Source organism: Gouania willdenowi, chromosome 11, assembly GCF_900634775.1.
Source record: "Gouania willdenowi chromosome 11, fGouWil2.1, whole genome shotgun sequence".
Taxonomy (NCBI): domain Eukaryota; kingdom Metazoa; phylum Chordata; class Actinopteri; order Blenniiformes; family Gobiesocidae; genus Gouania; species Gouania willdenowi.
The window spans coordinates 29,462,898-29,479,268 of NC_041054.1; positions in this window are offsets into that span (position 1 = coordinate 29,462,898).

The following is a 16,371-nucleotide window of genomic DNA, read 5'->3' on the forward strand; positions in this document are numbered from 1 at the left end:
GACCCACTGTAACAGTCCCCAGGGCTGTGGCAGCGTTCTAATAACCACACCCCCACAGTTCAGCAATCTTATAAAAAGCCTATTAAATCAATCCAACACACAGATAGAAGTGTGGGACTGGAGCTTAAGTGGTGTCTCAAACAAAGAGGTGCTTTAAGCCCTCGAGACATGGAAACGAGTGAATGTACTCGCAGAAAACAAGGAGCAAAATAGCTTGTTTGCACTGTGTATTCATGTGTTGTGATTCAATCATTGTGTCTCATCTCACCTTCTGATGAGAAACTTTGCACAGCTGCGAGTGGAGTGCATTCAAATGTGAGAATAGAAGCTAAAGCTACATTTGTGTCCAACTACTGCCCCCTGCAGGAGCATGACAAGAGCTTCTTCCATTCAATGTTTGAGTCACTCGGGATTTTTCTTCCATTTGCAAATTATTATTTTTTTAGAATACATATTCAAGATGCAGAAGACGAACAGTTAAATGTCTCTTAAGGGAAATGACCTTGTTCCAATGATAAAATACACAAAAAGACAACAAAAATAAACAAAAAAGAAAAAAAAAAAAAAAAAAAACAACAAATATTGACAAGAATGACCCAAAACACACACAAAACAACAATAGCAATAACACAACATGAGAAAAAATATAGAAAACAACAAAAATACACACAACAACTCCAAAAGTAGACAAAAACCTTTGTTCTTTATGTTTTAAGGCCCAGATTGATCATTATTATGTGCTCCTTGATTAAAACAATCACATTTTGGTGGCCCTGCTGTGATAAGAGTTGCCCATCACTGTTCCATGCAGTGGTTATCTCCAGTTTGTTTATTTTTGTAACAAAGCCTTTTGCTCTTTGTGTCAGCGTTAGCATCCCACCTAAACAGCCATTAACCATTAGCATCCTCCCTACACAACCAGCAAGCGTTAACATCCACGCTAAACAGTCAGTGTTAGCATCCCCGAGCACAATATATTCTACAACTTCACATCTCACCCTCACTGTATAACAATCTATTCTTCCCCACCCTTTTTATTTCCTATCTTGAGTCTCTCCTCCCTGCTCCCTTTCCCCTCCCCCTTCACCTAGGTGTAACACTGCTCTCCCTTTTTATATCCTCCCTATAATAAAATATTTCTTACCCTTCCTTAGGGAGGGCTGGTGATGGTCACAATTAAGCAATAAAATAAATCAACAAAACATACATTGCTGTCTCATAATGATTGCACTTCTTGTAGTGTTGACCTTTGACAGCATGTGCAGACAAGGAGGAAAAAAAAAAAAAGAAAAGTGTTAGCATCCCCTCTAAAATGCCATTAACTGTTAGCATATCACATGAAAAGCCAGTCAGTTTTAGCATCCCCACTAAAATGGCATAAACTGTTAGTATTCCCCCTAAACAGCCTGTCAACGTTAGCATCCCGCCAGTCAGCGTTAGCATCTTCTCTGAACGGCCAGTAAGCGTCAGCATCTTTTCTGAACAGCCAATCTACGTTCGCATCCCGCCAGTCAGCATTAGCATCTTCTCTGAACGTATCCTGCTAGTCAGCGTTAGCATCTTCTCTGAACGCATCCTGCCAGTCAGCGTAGGCATCTTCTCTGAACACATCCTGCCAGTCAGTGTTAGCATCTTCTCTGAACAATCAGTAAGCGTTAGCATGTTTTCTGAACAGCCAATCAACGTTAGCATCCCGCCAGTCAGCGTTAGCATCTTCTTTAATGGCCAGTCAGCGTTAGCATCTTCTCTGAACAGCCAGTCAACAATAGCATCTTTTCTGAACAGCAGAGTCAGTGTTAACATCTTTTCTGAATAGCTAGTCAGTGTCAGCATCTTTGTTGAACTGCTAGTCAGTGTTAGCACCTTTTCTGAACAGCCAGTCAGCGTTAGCATCTTCTCCGAACAGCCAGTCAACAATAGCATCTTTTCTGAACAGCAGAGTCAGTGTTAGCATCCCGCCTGTCAGTGTTAGTATCTTCTCTGAAAAGCCAGTCAGTGTTAGCATCTTTTCTGAATAGCTAGTCAGTGTTAGCAAGTCAGTGTTAGCATCTTTTCTGAACAGCCAGTCAGTGGTAGCATCTTTTCTGAACAGCCAGTCAGCGTTAGCATCTTTTCCGAACAGCCAGTCAGCATTAGCATTCAACCAGTCAGCGTTAGCTTTTTTTTCTGAACGGCTAGTCAAAGTTTGCATCCCAACAGTTAGCGTTAGCATCTTCTCTGAACGGCCAGTCAGCGTTAGCCTCTTTTCTGAAAAATCAGTCAGCATTAGTATCTTTTTTGAACAGCCAGTCAGCGTTAGCATCCTGCCTGAACATTCATTTAAGGCTATAGATAGGTTTCCGATGACGTATCAAATTACCCACAATTCCATACGCCGCCATCTTGTGTGTCAATCCAAGTTAGTTAAACTGTTTGTGTTACGAATCATGATAATATCCTGAAACATCGGGTCACACCTGTGTTGTGTGGGGCTGCACAAACCATGCTGATCCCGACACGACGAAGAGACAATATTTTGATATTCCAAAAGTGATTTATTATCAAGGAACAGAGACAGAAAGGCTTTCGTATGAGAGACGTAAACTATGGCTGGTGAGAATCAACAGAGAGGGCTTCATTCCTGACCCAAACAAAAGACACTATAAAGTTTGCGCCAAAGATTATATCACAGGTAAATTGATTAACAGCTTAGTTCCTTTAATTCTAAGTTTTTTCTTTTCATTATTATCATGCACGTGCACATTACAGTTGTTGTGTTAGCCTAGTCCTCAATCTTATGGGTCCTTGTCAGTGCAAAAACACACTAGCGAGTACAGTATACCCAGAGTACACACAAATACATTATGTGCATGCGAGCCGTAAGTAAGCGTTGATTGAAACCACAACTATATACGTTCTATATTTTATTACATTAATAAATTAGCTTAATAATGAATGACTGCGTTTCAGGTGAACAAAGTTAATATTTATATCCTCCCAGCACCCCTCCTCCCCCCACTCTAAAAAGAACATAAAAAGATAAACTGTAAACATTCACTTTCTTGTGTACATTATAATAAAATATGTGTATTGTATGTTAGTTATAGATATGGCACAGAAGAATTGTGAATTTTTGTACATCAGGATTAAAAATATATCAAATTCATACTGTGTATGGCAGTAGGAGGAGTCATAAGGGCAGCGCCACACTGTGGCTGACCTGCAAACTACCCATCCTAAAGATCCATCCCCTGTGCTAAGGTGCTGTTGTATTGAATTGTTTGTTGTGTTTATTGTGTTTGGAGCTGGCGGTTCCTGATCAATGGTTCATGGCTCAACTAGTGTGGGACACTTGGATGGTCTATCCTTCTCTCCTATTCTGTTTGTCCTTCAGTTCACTAACCAGTCAAAGCAGATGGCTGCCACCTCTGAACCTGGTTCCGCTGGAGATTTATTCCTGTTTTTTCTTCCCACTCTCGCTAAATGCTTGTTCATGTGGATATTGTTGGGTTCTTTCTTTTTTTTACTATGGACTTTATATTTTGTTCAGTGCTTTGAGATGACTTTGTTGTATTTTGCGCTATATAAATAAAGTTGAATTGAATTGTTTTCGTTGCAATGTTCGGTGAAGAGTTTTTTCATGATCCCAAACTCCGCCCCTCTCTACAAAGGGCCTAGTTTGGTTTTTGCCCTTTTTTTTTTATATCTCTTCTTCCTCCCCATTGTTTCATATTACTCATCTAAGAAACGGAGCGCCGCTCTTGCTGGCGGCTCCCCAGTACTCCCGTACCTGTCCCCCATGTGATATGTTATTGTACTTCATGTTTCTTGGTCGGGATGTAACTGAAACTGGATTCCCCCTCTGGGATTAATAAAGTATAATCAATTAATCGATCCATCAATCAATCAGTATGCTCCCCAAAAAAAACCATATAATTCATACAATACATTTGGTACATACATGTATGAAATATTTCAAGAATAAATATGATGTGTTACTTCTTTTAGTTTTTCATATATTACAGGAAAGAAGGCAGAACTTTATGACTACACAAACCCAGACTGAACTCCATCTCAGAAAATGGGAGCAGAGCTACCTAAAAGCTGTCCTATTCCAGTCTTCAAAGAGGAGGAACCAACATGCAAAGGCAAGACTGCAGAGAGTGAAAAGATTTCAGGCTGCAGAGGCACTTTTACATTTGCAAAAGGACACTATTCCCTGTGGTACTAATACTGATCATAATAATACAGATGAAAACCAACTGGAACATGAAGAAGCGGACTACACACCAACAGATAAACAACTCTTAGATATGATGAGGATGGAACGGCAAAGACTGACAAGTGAAAATATGGAGTAAAACACTACACTGGAATGGACTATGACACCTTGATGACTGTTTAACATTTCCTGGAACCTAGTATAGTGGGTAGAATGAACAGTTCACTGACAAAGTTTGAAAAAAATTATCATTGTGCTAATGAAACTCAGACTCAATCTTAGCATTTGGGTTTGAAATTTCCAAAAGTTGTGTGTCAAAAGTGTTTCTTGATACAATTCATGTGATGTACATCAAACTAAAACCAATCATTCTGTGGCCAGAAATAGAGGAACTTTGACTATCAATGCCAATAGAAAGTTAAAGTGTCAGTCATTTTTTATGACTGTTTTGAAGTGTTTTTTGAGAGATCGACATTCCTGCTTGTCCTCACAGCCCAGGGCTTTGACATAAAAGAAAGTTTGGGACTTCATTATGCTGAAGTGGAGTCAACCGTCTCCAGTGGAACTAGAAACCATGACAACGTTATTGGTCTCGTTCGAAACATATTCACAATATTACAGAGCACCATACCTATTGATTATTTGCAGAGCAATATTGATAGTACACCAACTATAAACAAGATAGCAACAGTTTGTTGTGCACTGACAAATGTATGTGACTCAGTTATTCCATTTCATTAATGATATAATTGTGATTTATGAATTCATAACTCATAAATTTTCACATAAAGTGTCATCCGTGTATATCAGTCCAGTACAGAACATGAAAAAAAAAAATTAAGCTAACATTACTTAACATTACTGTCACAAAATGTACACATACGTTGTATGCATGAATCTAATCCACACTTGAACACTAAAGTGCTATTATAATTATTTACTTGCCATATTAATATTTTTGATTTTAATAAAAATATGTGTATTTCAAATTATGAGTTGTCTTTTTCTGAGTTTCTTGATTGTTCCACACTGTCAAAATAAGACACTACTTGTAATTATGTATACATATTACAGATATGTTTGTTTACAATATCATCAAACTTGTAATATATCTTTATTTCTCTTCAAGAATTTAATATTTTTTTCCCAACAAGTACAAGCTTATATATACATGTATAGTACATTTCCAATATGTCTGTATGAAGCAAAAGAACAGGTACATGTACATTTTCATACTTATTCAACATGTCCAAAATAATGTTAAATATCAAAACAATTTATATTAATCAAGACCTACATTAAACAAACAGTGTTTCACCCTGTAAGGGCTGATCAGGCCCTTTTTTCATATTGTCTTTTTACATGTACGTTTAATTTGTTTTGCATTTTTTCTTGCATTCATTGCAAAACATAATAGTATGCGTGACATCGTTTTAGACAAAGTTGTCCATCTGTTTTTTTCTAGACAGTCTATTTCATCACTTACAAACGTGTCCCTCTGGCAGTATGGGCATTTAATTTCAACCACAATTTCACTACAACAATGACAGGAAGCTACTGCATCTGGAGATGCACCAAGAAATACATACTTAGGATTTATAACCGAGCCACTGTGTCTGATCTCAAAGTTTTCATGTAATTCCTCCATCTCTTTCTTGGATTGTTCTCTGGCCGTTTTCTGGTGTTGGCAGCCCCACTGCGTAGCAGAATTTGAAAAACTCTTTGCCGTTGGGAAGCAAATGTCTTTTACTAGACTTAACGATGGTTTGTCAAGTGAAGTCCTTACAAGCTGCTTTGATTTTTGAAGCTGTAATTCTACCTGCTCTGAGACAGAACCATTGTTTGCAATTTGCTTGTGTTCTTGTATCTAATTCAGTTTTTTGCTTCCTCCTCCGTTACACTCAACTCATCAAATACAGTTTCACACTTAGCTTTCAGCTCTTCTTCCTGATGTAATTTACTTCTTGTCCAGTGATGCTGGCCGATGTTCTTGTGCATAATTTGGTAGTAAGGGACAAAATCACAGGTTTCTTTCTTTTTGATCTAAGTTTATGCAAATCCCTATTAAAAACACTTAGTTCCTCTGAAGTCGGAACTGTCACATCCGGGAGTTTTTTCTGTGTTAATGGGGCAGGGGTGTCTCCAGTTATCATTGCAAAGTCCAGCTTCCATTTCTGTCTCTTTAATTAACTATTACAAACTTTAAACTTAATTATACATGCACATTGAAAATATTAATAATTTTGCTAATTTTGTTGGTTTAGAAATTCGAAATTTGATTGAACGAATGATACACGTATTTAAAACACACTGATGTCCACCCCATATATATGTATATATATATATTTTTTTTTTGCAGTCTGTGTTTTCTCCTCACCCTCCACTCTCTTTTCTGTTTCAGGTGTCTTGATGCTGGAGCTGGCGGTTCTGATCGATGGCTCACGGCTCAACTAGTCTGGAGCACCCAGATGGTCTATCCTTCTATCCTATTCTGTTTGCCTCTCTGTTCATTAACCCCAACCAGTGGAAGCAGATGGCTGCCACCTCTGAACCTGGTTCCGCTGGAGATTTCTTCCTATAAAAAGAGGGAGTTTTTTCTTCCCATTGTTGCTAAATGCTTGTTCACGTGGATCTTGTTGCGTTCTTATTTTTCTACTATGGACTTTATATTTTGTTCAGTGCTTTGAGATGACTTTGTTGTATTTTGCGCTATATAAATCACGCTGCCGCTCTTCTCCGCTATCAACCAGGGCACCAGAGAATGTGGTACGTTGAGAATGGCGCACTCGGGCAGTGGAAACACACCTTTCTCTGATGGCAGCATGCTTTGTTTCACTTACAAAATAATTGCATGCTTCCAGAGACTTTCTTCCTCTTAATTCGTTAAAAGTGTACGCACTAATGGTTTGGATGAGATACTTGGCAATGTCCATTTCCTGAATATTGAGGTACGCCGCAGGATTACATGACCACTCCTCTTTCGTCATTGTGTAAGGATCCTTGCAAACATTGTCTAATGTGTCTCTGTAAATAACCGTCACCTTGTTGCCAGGTTTGAAGGAAGTTGTCATCATTATCTCAGAATCAAAAATACTTGGGTCAATGAACAGGCGGTATACATAAACATGACAGCTGGACACACAAGATGGCAGGGCAGCATGGAGGATCTTGGAAATCTATCTATAACCTTCAGCCTGTAGTCAATCAGCAGTGCCCTATCTGACCAGTCAGCTAGCTTAGCTCTCACCATGCCACTAGCTAGCCACTAGCTTCTATGACACACAGTTTAACGTTCCTAAAAGCCACTTCCAGTTTTTCAAAATAATGACAGGTAACTATACTAAATAACTAGTGTTTAATGACAAAATGTAATCACTCACTGAAATGATTTCCTTAAAGAATCATTAATAACTGCATTTTCTGCCTTTACATTATATTTACTGTATCGACCACAAAAATAATAGGACAAAAATCGAATGTTCCACGTTTTATTCAACAAATGCTTACATTTTTCTTTTGTTCATAGTTGTGTCACATACTATGATATCTTTGCATTAAAGCCCTGCACACTTGATCACTGACAGGAGCCAAGGTGGTTATATGAGCATTCCTACATCATTTTTCCTTTACTACTTTTGTTTGAATCTGAAACGGAAGGTGTATAATTTATACAACACTTATTTCTGTTTCGTATCTGTCATCCTTGCTGTCATAACATAACCAGCAATAACTTTGCATATTGCAAGCTTTTTTGCCTATTAAAATGTGTTTTTCTAACATATTTATGCCTCTGGCTGGTTGTTTTCTTTGCAACTTTAATGGGATTTTACCTTCTAAGACAGAGCTCTGCAGCACTAAAGAGCAATACATCAATCAGCCAAAAGTTAATAACATGTTTTCTCTTGTCCTTTTTAGCAAATGTCCTTAAATACAATACATTGGATCCACCGAAGAATTTCTATCCAAAAACCAGTTCATAATAATCTTACAATAGTTGACCAATAGACTGTCTGGAAATGTGAGGATCTCTTAATCATGATTTTTAGATTGTTGATACATAAATAATACATATCTATCACCATCCAAAGATCACAATTATTGGACGTTATTTAGAGTCTAAACATACTTGGTCAAAGAGCACACCAAGATTCTTGACTTTACAATGAATAACACAATCGCCCACTGACATGTTGAGGTTATCAAACTGTTGATTTAAACTTGCAGGTCCAACAACCATCAGTTCTGTCTTCAGTTCAACAGCAGGAGATGATCAGATAACCAACTCCTGACTCGGGATGGGAATTGATCTTGATTCCTATTCCATTATCGATACTGCTTATTGATTCGATTCCTTATCGATTCACATTGGGTGAGGGAATTAAAAAATACAAATGGATTTGTTTGCTTTAACTCTAATATATCATCTAACCCTTAATTTCCTGCAGGAATATCAGCTCTATTTTAATCCACCAGGTAAGGCAGGTATAGATTGTTTTCACTGGATAATAATATATACAATAAATGACACTTTGGCGACAAACGTATGCAAAAACTTACAGTGCTCCTTTTAAACTTGAACAACTTGATCCAAAACTAATTCAGACATAAAACAAATAATTCTTCTGTAAAAAAGAACATATTAACCTAAAGTACAGCTTCACTTATCAACTGTGGTAGAGGTGTATTGACTGTTTCACATGTGAAAGGAAATTAAATCATCTAAATTGAACTTTGACTGAGATACTGTACTAGCCTCAGCATTGAGGTCAGAAGGTCTGTCTCCCTCTGTGAAGTGCAAATGTGGACCAAGGGGGGATCCTTTCCCCTTCCTGGCCAAGCAAAGGAACAGTAGAATCAAAGAACAGGTTCGTTCCTGTTATCACCTCTTTGTTACATTACGATCAAAAATAAACAGTCAATGTTTACTTGCTAAGTTTTCAAACTCTGGGCTCCGACCCCCATGCGGAGCCCAGGGGATTTTATTACCCCCAAAGGTCACTCAGGATGTTGGAGGAATACCAGCTGTTTGTTTCCCCCCCAAAATGAGATCAAAGAAATTGTAAATTCAGGCCTTAGACTATCTAACTCTAGCCTTTGTTCATTGCCATGTGAGGGTTTTATCACCTTCAGGGACAAATGTTGCTTCCTTTCTTTGTGTCCCAAGAGAAGGGTCGTTAAGTAATCATGTGACATCTGAGAACTTTGTGAAAGATATAAGCTTCTCTCTCCTGTTCTTGCTTCAGAGTAAATCTGACCCCGGCTGCTCTCACAGGGCTTCTGCCTCAGCCCTGTTCTTTTGATTCTGCTTGTGTTAATAAACTTTGTATTATTATGCAAGCCAGTTTCATCTACGATCCCTTTTTTTTTCCACACTACATCTTTTTCATCGTTCACATCTCCACCTGGGGAATCCACGACAGTAATCATTTGTGTGCAGAAAAATGTGCATGTTTGCCTTGTCAGGAAGTATACAAGTTTGTTCTGGACTTTCAGATGGTGTCGAGGATGCTTGGACACAGAGATATCTCTCAGCTAAAGCTGACAGCATTGGCAGTGTCGCTCTTCATCCACCACCAGATGGTAACGCTGTCTTTGGTTGGGATGGGAAGAAAGCTTCTATATAGTTGGACTTTTTGATCCACTCTTTGAACTATGTAGGGCTCTATGAAATCCACATAAACTGAATTGCGGACGGAATCACGGAATCGACCAATGAAAATGGAATTTACTGTTGAACGTGGAAAAGGACAGAATCAGCATGAAACACTGTCACCGGAACATTTTTTTATGGGAAAATGTTTCCGGGGGGACTGCTCATCAGGTGCACCGCCCGTCCTCCTCACATCCTGGCCGCTTCAGATTTCAAACACTGCATAAACTGCCAAAAAACTATGCAAATCATCACTGACTCCTAAATACGGAGCCACCTGTCCATGGTTTAAACAACACACTGCTTGCGTGTGACGTCATTATGTATTTGCAATGTAAGAGGAACCGATAAGTGGAATTGACAGGCAAGCAAACGATTCCTAGGAATCGGATTCGATTCCCATCCCCACTCCTGACAGCTAAAACCAAAAACACAAGCCTGAGGCATATTCATGGCAGATACACGTCGCAGAACCAATGGCATGTACAGCTGTAGATCATCAGCATAACCATGAAAAGAGATCCCAAAAGAGCAAAGAATTTGACCCAGTGTTGCCAGATAGAGGGAATAGAGCAATGAACAGGACTCAGAGAACACATTAGTAAAAGTCCAGTATTATGCTCCCTCCCTCCTTCCCTTATTCACATGTGCTGTCTCTGATGAGACGATGAGAACCCCAACAACATAGTATTTGAGGATTATCTTCCCAAACTCACCTATTTTCTGGAGTTTTATCCTCTGAAAAGTTACTTTCATGACACTTATAAAAACAGGCCTTCATGCATATGCATGAGTGGGAGTGTCTGTAGACACAGACTTCAAGCCTTGCTCTTGCAGAAGGTGATCAGTGATCACAATAGCAATTTTTATTTTGCCATCCACACACTCTTGTTATTGTTTTCAGACAAAAAACTGCACATTACAGTAAAACACATGGATATTTAGGAGGCTATTGTGATTTTCATTCTAACAAACACTGCTTCAGTGTGTGTGTGTGTGTGTGTGTGTGTGTGTGTGTGTGTGTGTGTGTGTGTGTGTGTGTGTGTGTGTGTGTGTGTGCGGCAGCAACAGCAGCAGTGGAGTAAGCTGTCAGCTGAGTCAGCTGTTTCAAACACTCACTGGAGTGTTAAGCTGGTCAGTCACTTTCTTGTCATCTTCCCTATAACCACAGTAATAGTCCATTTAAAACAGTATAGGGCAGGATTTGAAAAGGAATAAAAAATTACTTTACCTAATTTTTATTTTTTTATGCTAATGTGTGATGAAGTGCTCTAAACCAAAGAGAACGAGTCGACACACCTATTGCCTTGAAAAGACACTTTCTGGGCATGAATTTCTAATGCAGTTCTGCAGACGTGATGTCAAATGACGCTGGTGCGCGTGGAAATAAACCGGAAATAAAGAAGAATGAGAAGAAGATGGCTTGGAGACTGAAATAATAAAAGCACAGTGGACTGAACTACTATTTGGTTCCGCAAATGTACGCATAGACATGTGGGCAGGTCTAGCAGTAAACAGTCACATGAACGGCAAGTAAATAAATAACCGTGTCACAGTTGGAGTGCAGATCGGGCAGCATTTTCTCATCCGAGTCTGACTCAACAGTAATAACCTAATTTTTCTTTTTTAAAGAAATGACATAGACATTTGTTTTAGTGGTATGCACCAATTTTATTAACAAACAACTGTTAATGTCGACATCAGATCAGCACACGGGTAACAAACGAAAGTGAAACATAAACAGGGGTACAGTGTACGCAAGAGACCCATCAGATCTATTTCTATAATCCATTCATCAAAGATAAAGATAATCCATGTTATTATAAACAGTGTATGTCCTTCTCTGCTCCATCCTCCCTCTACTAGGATCTCAGTTCTCACTGTTACAGTTAAAACTGCATTCTTCAGCTACAGCAGCTGCAGCAGGAAAGGAAAAACGCTGCACGCAAACGCCACTATGTGATCGAACCCGACCACCAGTTTAAATATCTGTCTGAAACCGACCCGTTTGGTGTCGTTGGGTCCCGTCGAGCTTCAGTCGGGTATCCATCCTCTAGTCACAGTATCAGCTGTGCTCCAGTGCTAAACAGTTGATGGTAGGCTCACTAGACACCGCCCCTTTAAGAGGAGACTTGAGACCACTTTCTCAAAGATTTTTGATAAAAACGTAAAGTAGAGCATCCATCCCTCAAAGAATGAGTTGAAGTTTCCTAATATCATTGCACTAAGCCTGTTAAGACTTTCTCTCAATAACTTGATATACTCTCACTCTCACTGACAGCTATAACCTCTGCATGAAACACCCTTTTTTCACCGGCAGTGAATCTTCACATTAGTATTTAGATATTTCAGAGTAGGTGAGTCAAACCTCCCCGACGTGAATCTACTGCTGAAGGAGTCTTCCTTCGGAATATTCTACTTTATTTCCCTTGCCTTATTTTTCTGCTAGATTTCCTCTTCATTTGAAGGTGGATATTGTCTCTACATTTAGGAGAAAACTACCAATACAGTCTTATTTTAATCAGCTGATTAAAGTGAAAACATGTCATTCCACAGAAGCCGTTTGGGTTGCATTGCTAAGTTTTGTCTTCAATTATTTTGGACTTGTTTGAGTCAGCATTTTTAGCATTAAGCCTTTGGGACTAAATGATCCTACCACTATTCTAATTTAAATAGAGTGGGTTTGGAGGCAGACAGAGGTTTGAAGAGCAAACCCTCATGGCCAGAGTGCCCAAAAGTTTCTATTTCGACCGAGCCAAAAGGACAAAGAATAAAACTATTAATATTTCATGAGTGAATATATTTTCTCTGTATAATCCGAAGGGTTTGCAGTGGCTCTTAAATAAACCTTATTAGAAATCCTGCAGTAAAGCTTAATTTTGCAAGTCATTTATGTACATCTTAACCAGCTTTTGAAAACATTTAGAAAATATGACAAACTTAAGGCCCGGGGGCCAAAACCAGCCCTTTATAGCAATGTGGCCTGAAGAAGAAAGTAAACATCACAGATTTGTGGATATCTCAGACCCTCCAAATACACTAATGTAATGAAACTCTATAATGTTTGCAGGGCTCACAGTTTATCTACTTTTACTTTTAATTCTAATTTTTTGCAAGAACTCTCAATTTTGTCCAAAATCTTGCAATTTCACTGAAATTATTTTGAACATGTTCCCTACATTTCAATACAATTGGTCAAAAAATGAAAATAAATTTAAGTGAAGACCCTGCAGGGACTGATTTTTGTCACTTACTGCTTGGACATGTAAATATGGAGAACTCTAAATAAATAAATACTTAAAGATATATGCCATTAATACATTATTGAATAATAATAGCTAATTATGTAGGCTATAAATACAATACACTTCTTTTAAAAGTTCTTTCATATCTAAATACTGTATATGCCCGAAATGCCATTTTTTCTTTTTATTATTTTCATTTATTTATTTATTCATTCATTCATTTTTAATTTCTAAAAAAAAATTTTATGCACACATTATGGCATATATATGTAACTATTATTGATCTATTCAATTGTTTAATTATGGTACAGTTGGTTCGCCATATGTCTATGCCTTACATAATTTATGTAATTGTTGTATGAGCATATTAAGGCACTTTAATGTTAAAACTGCCCGTTTTCTTTGGCTAAAATCGACAACTCTTTCATATATAAACTAGTTTATATTAGGGCCCTGAACTAAAATGAGTTTGACACCCCTGATTTAGAGAAAGAGTATAGATTTATTGATCCTTGAGGAGTGGTTAGGCACTTACCTTCTCTGATACATTATAAATCTGTCTCTAAAGACCTTCACAAATTCAGGTAACAGGATATTTAAAAGAAATCTCTTCCACAACCTGTTTCTTCAGGCCTTAATAGCAGCGTAGCCACATTGTGAAGATTTTCCAACAGTATGTTGAGTGAAAGTAATAATAGTGTCTGTGTAGGGAAAGAAACCTTTACCATTTCAAAAAAAAACTTTCCCTTTAAAAGATCAACAAGGGGAGACTCTCACCTTACTCCCCCTTACTCTAAACAAAAGAGACAGAAGAGCCTGTCTCAGTATCATCAACTGTTTTCTTCGTTGACTCTGAAAGACAGAAATATAACCAAGATAAGTTTGTTCTGCATACTGAACTTTAACCTCAAACCATCTTTTACGCCAGCAGATACCTTTCCTTTGTCTGATTCAAACTCCTCAACCCCTGTTGTGGAGGAGTGTGACCCCCACACACACAAGGGCCCCAGCCACACCGTCGTACCGGTATGCGCGGCAGAGCCGGAGACCCAGGCCCAGCAGGGCACCACCCAAGCAGGAGCCACCCCGTGCCGCACCCCCAGGCATGCAAGGGCGCGGCCAAGCCCGCTAGACCCCAAGAGCATCCTCCGGGTCCGGGAAGCCCCAAAAGTGAGACTACTGGCGAAGCCCCACGGGGAGAGCTCCCCAATTTCCAGCCCATGAACCAGCCACCATCCAGCAGGACCGCACTGCCACAGACGGTGCAAAGACCGCAGCCCAGGTCCCGCCGCTCACCAAACAGCGCAAGCCACGGTGCGACGCCTCCCACCGGCATGTGACCAACTGATGGCCGCCACCGAGAGAAGGAGGCACACCAACGGCACACACCTGGTGTGGTATAGCAGCCCTCAGCCAAAGGTGCCCAGACCCAACCATCGGCCCGCAGATAGCGGAACAGACCCACCAGGCGATCAACAGCGTCCCCAACCACCGGAACAGCGAGCGCCACCCCCCAGCAAACAGTATCATTTAGAAGTGCCATGCAACCCCGCCCACCCCCAACACCGGTGCGGCAGGCCGCCCAGGAGACGAGACAAGCACCAAGTCATACCCGAAGGGAAGAGGTACGCCCGGCAAGGCCGACACCGCTTGGAGAGACCCTGCAAAGAGAGCACCCAGCCGGTGGCCCAGCCATCAACAGAGGGGCCGGGCCCCCAACCGACAGGGGACCTCAATTTTACGTCTGTAATTCAGAACGTAATTATCAATGATTTCAGGAGGAAAATAATAATTGTAAGTTTAACTGTAATAGGAAATTATGCTGGTCACTGTAATGGATGGATAATTGAAGATGTAACTGTAATTGAAAAATGTAATTGACCCCAACCCTGGTGTGTAATGCTAACACATGCAGTGAAACATATGGTGTGCACCAGGGGTGGACTGGGACAAAAACTCAGTCAAGGCTTTGTCTGCTCTGAGGCAAAAAAAAATTAAAAAAAAAAAATTTTTGTCCATTTTTGCAAGTTCTTTTTTAACACTTGTATCCAATTTTTGTCCTTTCTTTAATCATCTTTGGCCACTTTTCATCCAAATAGGCTACTTTACGCCCAATAAATACATTTTTTTTCCAAAAAAATACTGTTTTGTTTTTCGTTACATTTTTTCTCTTTTTGTTCCACATTTATGCCCTATTTCACAATTGTTGCCCTATTTCCACACTTCTAATTTAAGCCACTTCCTCTTTGGCTCATTTTAGTCACTTTTCACTCTTTTCTTGGCACTTTTGGACAATTTTATGCCACCTGTTACTAATTTCTTGGCAGTTTACTTACACTTTACTCATTGCCAGGATGATGCCCAGTATGCCAGATGGCCATCCACCCCTGGCGTGCAGTCTTCCAGCTCCTTCTTTGTGTCTGCGTGGTTCCCAGCGCTCTCTGTACAGTGGCTGTAAATCAGCCCCAGGCCCTCCACCCTTTTCTTTTTAATTCTCTGACTCTGAACTTTCAGACGATGACAAATTGATGCGATGGCAGCAAAAAGCCTTTTATGACGCCATGCACTAAAGCCCTAAAACATAGAGCCATTAGCATCGCGCCCTTCCACTGCCGCCACTGAACATCCATCAGCCGCGGACGCTAACTGGTGGCAGCGATTCATCACATCCTGAGCTTAGCTAGCAGGCCTCCAGCCTCCACCGCTCTGCTAATAAAGAGACGTATGAATACGAGATGAACACGGTGAGCTGGAGATAAAGGCTAATACAGTCCGACTCAACGGTGACTGTTAAGACGGATGTCTCAGAAGGAAACGTGACAGCATGACTGATAGTTTTAATACATGCCATGTGTGAGCAGGTTAGCTCAGCGTGTTGATTTTTATGGCTTAATATGAGCTACAGTGAAGGCTTTGGGAGAAGTCTTCCTCAGAGAACATTCCTCCTGCTACTGAGACAAAGCTTCCTACTTTGACTTTAGTTTGTGGCTGTGATTGTCTCTCACCTCAGGGCGACAGCTTTTAGCTAGCTGTCCATTAAGCTAGCTCCAGGGAGAAGCATCAACTGAGCCGTAGTAGACAGTGTTTGAATAGTAGCCTATGGGGCTCCACGCTAACTAGCTCTGGGCCTTTCCCAACGTGTTTGAGGCCAGAGATTAACAACTGCTATTACAGCTGGGCACAAAAATAAGACTCTCTGATCTAAGGGTCACATGATCAACAAATTGTGTCAACGTTTATTATGGTACATAATACTGATTAAATCCAGAAAGTTA